This window comes from Protobothrops mucrosquamatus, unplaced genomic scaffold (genome assembly GCF_001527695.2).
Source record: "Protobothrops mucrosquamatus isolate PMUCROS unplaced genomic scaffold, P.Mucros_1.0 scaffold53, whole genome shotgun sequence".
NCBI lineage: Eukaryota > Metazoa > Chordata > Lepidosauria > Squamata > Viperidae > Protobothrops > Protobothrops mucrosquamatus.
Window position 1 is genome coordinate 630980 of NW_015386434.1, and position 6581 is coordinate 637560.

Consider the following 6581-nt stretch of genomic DNA (forward strand, 5'->3'; position numbering starts at 1 on the left):
TTTTTTTTTTTTTTTTTTTTTTTTTTTTTTGGTGAAGTAGCCCTAAGCGTTATTCACACAATGTGTATTTGCACTAACCCTTGGTATTCTTCTCCAGCCCAGAAATACAGATAGTTGTTCACTTTCTACATATTAACGTATTTTACGTAACCCTCTGAAATATGTTTAAAGAAATGCTATCAGAGTTGTGTTGTGGCAAATATAAAAGGAACCCTTTTGTGAATGTGTGGATAGATGACTTTTTTAAAAAAAGAAAAAAGAAAAGAAAAGGCATCCTAATTAAAAAGAAATGTTTATTGCAGTGTCTGTGTTTGGAGGCCTTTTTATTTATTTATTTATTAAATTTATTTGCTGCCCCTCTCACAGTTCAAGGCGACTACTGAGCGGTTAGTTCTTGTTGAAAATTTGGAGTTGTCTATATATTATATATACTGTCATGGTTCCGACAGATGAAACTCTTCAAAGAACTTCAAGGCATTGTTTACCTTAAAGAATCTTTATTCAAATTGCATGGCATCCGCAGGTACATGGTCGAAGCCAAAAACTGGATTTCCCTCCCCTGAGCACATAGTATCAAAGTACAATTCCCTCCTCCAATTAACAGTCATAAATCACATTCTCCAATTAGTTTGAAATGCAGGCTTTCCCTCCTGTTCTGTTACCCACCAATTCTTATCATCTCCTATTTCACACACTAGTACAAGATTGCTATGTCTAACAACTCCCACCACATTCCGCCTCCTCCCCCACCATCATCTAATTCTAAGAGTAAAGCATAAGAAAGAAAAAGGCTGCATCTTCATATGTTGTCAAAGCAAGAACATTCAATATTAGAAGTATTGACATCTACATCAGTTGGGAGATTTTTTTTTTTGTTAGAATTTAGATGCAAGCTGCTGTTCCGCGACCTTATTCCAGAACAACGTATTTCTCAAAATTAAGTAGTTCATCCAAGAATTACAGGATGCAACTCAGACACTTAGTTGGCAGGTGATCGTTACATCTGCTGAAGGTGTCACGATGCCTTCCGCGTCAATTTAAGATTTGCCGCAGGAAGCTGAACTGAGCGTGGTTTGGAAGCAAAACAGCCAATACCATTTTGGGGACATTTGCACATGTGAACAAGTACGAAACAGATAAATAAGGTATTACAGTTCCAGCAGCTTCAATGGTTGCTGCAATTGGTGCTGGAGTGATAAAACAAATAGCATTAACAAACAAAATTGCTAGCTGGATTCATTTTCAACCCGATTCTTACTTTCTTTACAATATTTACTGGCTGCCTAAATTGTAGAGACTCTAGGCCAGTGGTTCTCAACCTTTTTAATGCCACAACCCCCAACCGGTCGTAAATCAAGGACTAAACCGGTCGTACGTCAAGGACTAAACCAGTCGTAAGTCGAGGACTACCCAACCGGTCGTAAGTTGAGGACTTTCCCTGCCCGGGAGCGCCGCGCATGCGTGGTTCCGCCCGCTGCGCCGGCCGAGGCGTAGCTGGCAAGTGGCAGAGACGGAGCAGGCCGACCACCAGCTGGCCCAGCTCAAGGGAGGTAAGGCACCCGCCGGAAAAGGGGGGAAAAATGGCGGACAAAAAAATGGCGGACAGCCTTGCTTGGCGACCCCCGTGAAATGGTCGATCGACCCCAAATGGGGTCACGACCCATAGGTTGAGAACCGCTGCTCTAGGAAGTAAAGAACAATAAAAACGTTCCGTTGGAAAGTCAAATGGCCGCTGAGAATCTTCACCTAGTCAGCAGTTCATTATAAAGAATAATTTTAAGGCGTTTGGAAACATCAGAAGAGTAGGGACCCTGATTTTTTTTTCAGGCGCATGACGTTCCTCAATGTGGGGGCCACCACTGAAAAGATCTTGTCTCTAGGTTCTCTTTCTTTTTTATTTTGTTTAAATTTTAAACGTTGTGGGTTTTTTGATGTTTAGGCAGCATTCTGTTTTGCAGCTTACAAATTCAGCAGATAATGAGAATCTGTATTGAACTAAGTTAAAGCATCGGATTTTAGAACTCATGTTAAGCTAAAGTCCCAATCTTAAAATATCTTTTTTTTAAAAAGTTGTTACTTCTGGAGCATAAAGGTTAACTGCTTAGCCCCTCTCCCTTAAATCAGTGCCATCCAGATGTGCAGGGATTACAAAATCCAGATGTCCTTGTCCTTGTCCTCTGTGGGGAGATGATTGCTTAAGTTTATCTCCCCTAAATCAAGACGCTAGAGGGAGTCTGATCTACAGAATAATGAAAAAAAAAAACCCTCCATAATTCCATTAGCAGCTGAATACCTACAGAACAACTGAAAGAAGACAACCGCGTTGCAAGCCTTTTGCCTTCAATTGTAGCACCAGAACTTGACTGATGCAATTTCTAAGCCAACTTTATTGTTTTGTTCTTGTTTTAGTGTGTTGTGAACCCATCTTCAATCATTTATTCAAGAAATCGTGGCTTATGAATTCAGCACCTCGCAAACTGCCCTAAAATATTTCTGCCTGGAGACCTTAGGATTTCCCCACCCACAGGCGCCTAAACTGAATTGTTTCAAGAATTATATAGTAGCTATGAATAGGAAGAGATCGTGCGTGTGACCTCCAGTTAAAAATGCTACCTTTTGCTAGCAATGCAGCAAATACTTCGTCCCATCACTTTCCCCACTCTGTAATAAATGCAGGCATCACGCTCAAAATTGAGTAACTCTTGAGTTCTAGTCTCTCCTTAGGCATAAAAATCAGCTGGGTATCCATGGGCCAGTCACTCTCTCTTAGCCCTAGGAAGAAAGCAGTGGCCAACTACGCCCAAAATTTTGCTGAGAAAACTGCAGGGTCTTTTCCAGACAGTCGCCAGGAGTCCAAAGCTGACTAAAAAGTGCACTAAATAAACAAATAAGTAACTAAGAAATAAATGAATAAATAAATAAATCAAAGCCAAACTATTTTTTTTTTGTAATGTTCTATCATGCTGGGTCCATTGTTAGAAGACTTGAAGGATCAGATTGAAGACCATCTCTCTATTTGTTGGCTAAGAGTTGACACCAACTTGATGGCAATCAATCAGTCAACTTCTTAATTTCCCTTTAACTCAGATCAAGGCATGAGTAGTCCTCAACTTACAACATTTAGTGGCCGTTTGAAGTTACAAGAGCACTGAAAAAGGTGACTTATGGACATTTTTCACACTTACGACCTTGCAGCATCCCCATAATCATTGAGATCTACATTCGGATGCTTGACAACTGATTCATATTTATGACGGTTACAGTGTCCCCGGGATCAAGTAATCCCCTTTTGCAACCTTCTGAACAAGCAAAGTCAACGGGGAAGCCGGAATCACTTAACAACCATGTTACTAACTTAACAACTGCAGTGGTTCATTTAAACGTGGTGAGAAAAGTCGTCAAATGGGGCAAAACTCACTTAACAAATATCTCACTTAGCAACATACATTTTGGGTTCAAATTGTGATCGTACGTTGAGGACTTACCTGTGATAGGTAACCTTTGTGAGCGATTGTTAGTCTGAGTGGTCGTTATTAATACCTATCATTTAAGAAATGTTACATTAGAGATTTGTTCCCATTCAGAGGAATATATATTTTAGACATTGTTATCTTAGCAGAGTGAATATATAATCTTTTTAAAAAAAAACTGGACAAGAGAACCACTTTAGACCACATTAGACTATAAAGCTCAGCTGGCATTAACTGAAAGTTCCTGCTGGCCCTACTCTTGTGTAACACAAGGTTCCTGCCTACCTCCTTCTCACTGCTGGAGATTTATTTGCCTTTTACCCTTTGGCTGTCATCCTTTGCTTAATGAAAACACTCCTGTTCTGCAGATGATTACGGAACCCAAAGTTAATTAAAAGCATTTATATCCAATCTTTTCACAAGTGTTCAATGATGCAAGCTCCGTGGGACAGGGAAGAGCTGATTAACTAAAGAACAGTTTCTTTCCATCCCTTCACTTTGTATAATTAATGTGTATAATCTTTCATTATACAGGGGTTTTTTCCCAGATTTTTTGGGGATTTTCTGTTTGAAGAACTAGAGGTTCTTTTCTGTCTCATCTCTCTAGTCTCACTGGCATGAAGGAGACCCAAACTGTTCTGTTTCTGTAGATTAGCTCTTGGAAAAACAACCAGTAAGAAATTAAACGACCCTTTCTATTATTATTATCGTTGTTGTTGTTTTTTGCTGGGGTTATCATCACCATCGTCATTCACCATCAATTATTACTATTTTAAATTAGAATGATCAAACATAATGCGAGAGATAATGGAAACATAATTAAACGTTAACAGGAGGGTTTCTTTTTGTGGGAAACGAAGCAGAAGATGAAGTTAGAATGAAGCATGAAGCCAGACAAAGATGCCATGAAAGCAGGATTTAAGACACTCGCTTTCAACCTTCTGCCCAAAACATTTCTAGAGAAACAGTGGGTGAAATCCTACCAAGTATTCTCTAAATTAGACAATGGCCTCCTGGCTTAGCTTGAAACTTAAATGGCCTAGCTCGAACTCTCGTTCTGGCTAATTTGCCACACAGGGAATTTAATAATAATAAAGTTGGAAGGGACCTTGGCGGTCATCTAGTCCAACCCCCTGCTCAGGCAGGAAACCCTATACCATTTCAGACAAATGGCTGTCCAGTCTCTTCTTAAAATCTTCCAGTGTTGGAGCATTCACCGCTTCTGGAGGCAGGTTGTTCCACTGGTTAATTGTTCTCACTGTCAGGAAATTTCTCCTTAGTTCTAGGTTGCTTCTCTCTTTGGTTAGTTTCCATCTGCTGCTTCTTGTCCTGCCTTCAGGCACCTTGGAGAACAGCTTGACTCCCTTTTCTTTGGGGCAGCCCCTGAGATATTGGAATACTGCTATCATGTCCTTCTCAACATAGCCTTCCCTTCCCCAAGCCACAACACCAGCAGGAACCATGGCTCTAGAGTGTCTACAGAGATTCTCAATCATCCAGGTCATGGTTATATCCCAAAGGTGCTTTTCCAAAAGACAACAGGACTTTCTTGGCTTTTTAATTGAAAATTGTTTCCCTTCTCTTCCAAGAGGTTTCTTTCAGTTCTTGGATGAAGAAGCTTCTTGGATGAAGAAGCGAAATGTTTTCAAGGAGAAAAGTCAAGAATGTCTAGTTGCCTTTTGGAAAAAAGGACCTTTGGGGCATGGCTGTAGAAGAAGAATTGATCATAAGGGTCAGGCGGAGAGGGTGCAAAAACAACCACTTCAAGAATATTGCTGGAGATCACAAACTTTCCATCCAACTCGGCTTCTTACCTGGAGCAAGAGGAAGGACTAGGTAACCCTCTTGATGCCGGGAAAGAAACCGGCATCATTAGGGGACTGGAGGCTAAAACATATAAGGAACGGTTGCTGGAATTGGGTATGTCTAGTTTAACGAAGAGAAGGACGAGGGGGGGACATGATAGCCGTGTTCCAGTATCTCAGGGGCTGCCCCAAAGAAGAGGGAGTCAAGCTATTCTCCAAAGCGCCTGAAGGCAGGACAAGGAGCAACGGGTGGAAGCTAACCAAAGAGAGAAGCAACCTAGAACTAAGGAGAAACTTCCTGACAGTTAGAACAATTAACCAGTGGAACAACCTGCTCCAGAAGCGGTGAATGCTCCAACACTGGAAGTCTTTAAGAAGAGACTGGACAGCCATTTGTCTGAAATGGTGTAAGGTTCCTGCCTGAGCAGGGGGTTGGACTCGATGACCTCCAACGTCCCTTCCAACTTTATGATTATGATTATGATTGTGATTGTGATTATGATTATGATTATGATTATGATTATTATTAAACCTACACATGGCTATCAATGTGCCCACCAACCATACCTTTAGTACTTTCTGACCTTTCTGCATCTCATGTTTTACTTTGGTTCAACTCTTTTAAACCGAAACTTTCTTTGGGAGAAACCCACATACTCAGGGGAAAAAAAGGATAATAGTAAACGGGGAAGCAGGAAGAGAGGGAAGGGAGAAAGAAAAGCATACCGGACATGGTAACATGAAAAAACTTAAGAGGGATGAACCCCTCAAGGAACATAGTGTTTTTTTCTTTCTTTTTTTCCTTTGTGTTTTGTTTTTTGACATGAGAAATATAAAAATGTTGGGATGGTTTATATAAAAGAAATGTTTTCTCTGGTTTTTTTTTCTTTTTTTAAGATACGAGAAATGTAAAAGTGTTGGGATGGCTTGTATGTGAAAAAAGACTGAAATACTTAAGTGTAACTAATTTGGAGAGAATCTTAGCCAGTAAGAATGCTTTGAATATGGTGGGGAAAGCAAACTTAAATCAGAATTCTGTAAACAGGATCTATGACGAGGCAATTAGAAAAGAAGCTTTACATTGATGTGGTTATTATTTGCAGAAACACGAGAAAAATGTCTACATTTAATTGTCATTTATTCAAATACTAAGAACTGCATTAATTGAAGGTTGGCAAAAGAGGTTATAATTGGAAGAAGAGAAAAATCAAGCAAAGCCATTATAGGGACTATAGAATTATAGAAATTAATTGTTATTGATTTTAGGACCTTTTTGCCTTTTTGGTGTTAGGTGAATCCCTGCAGG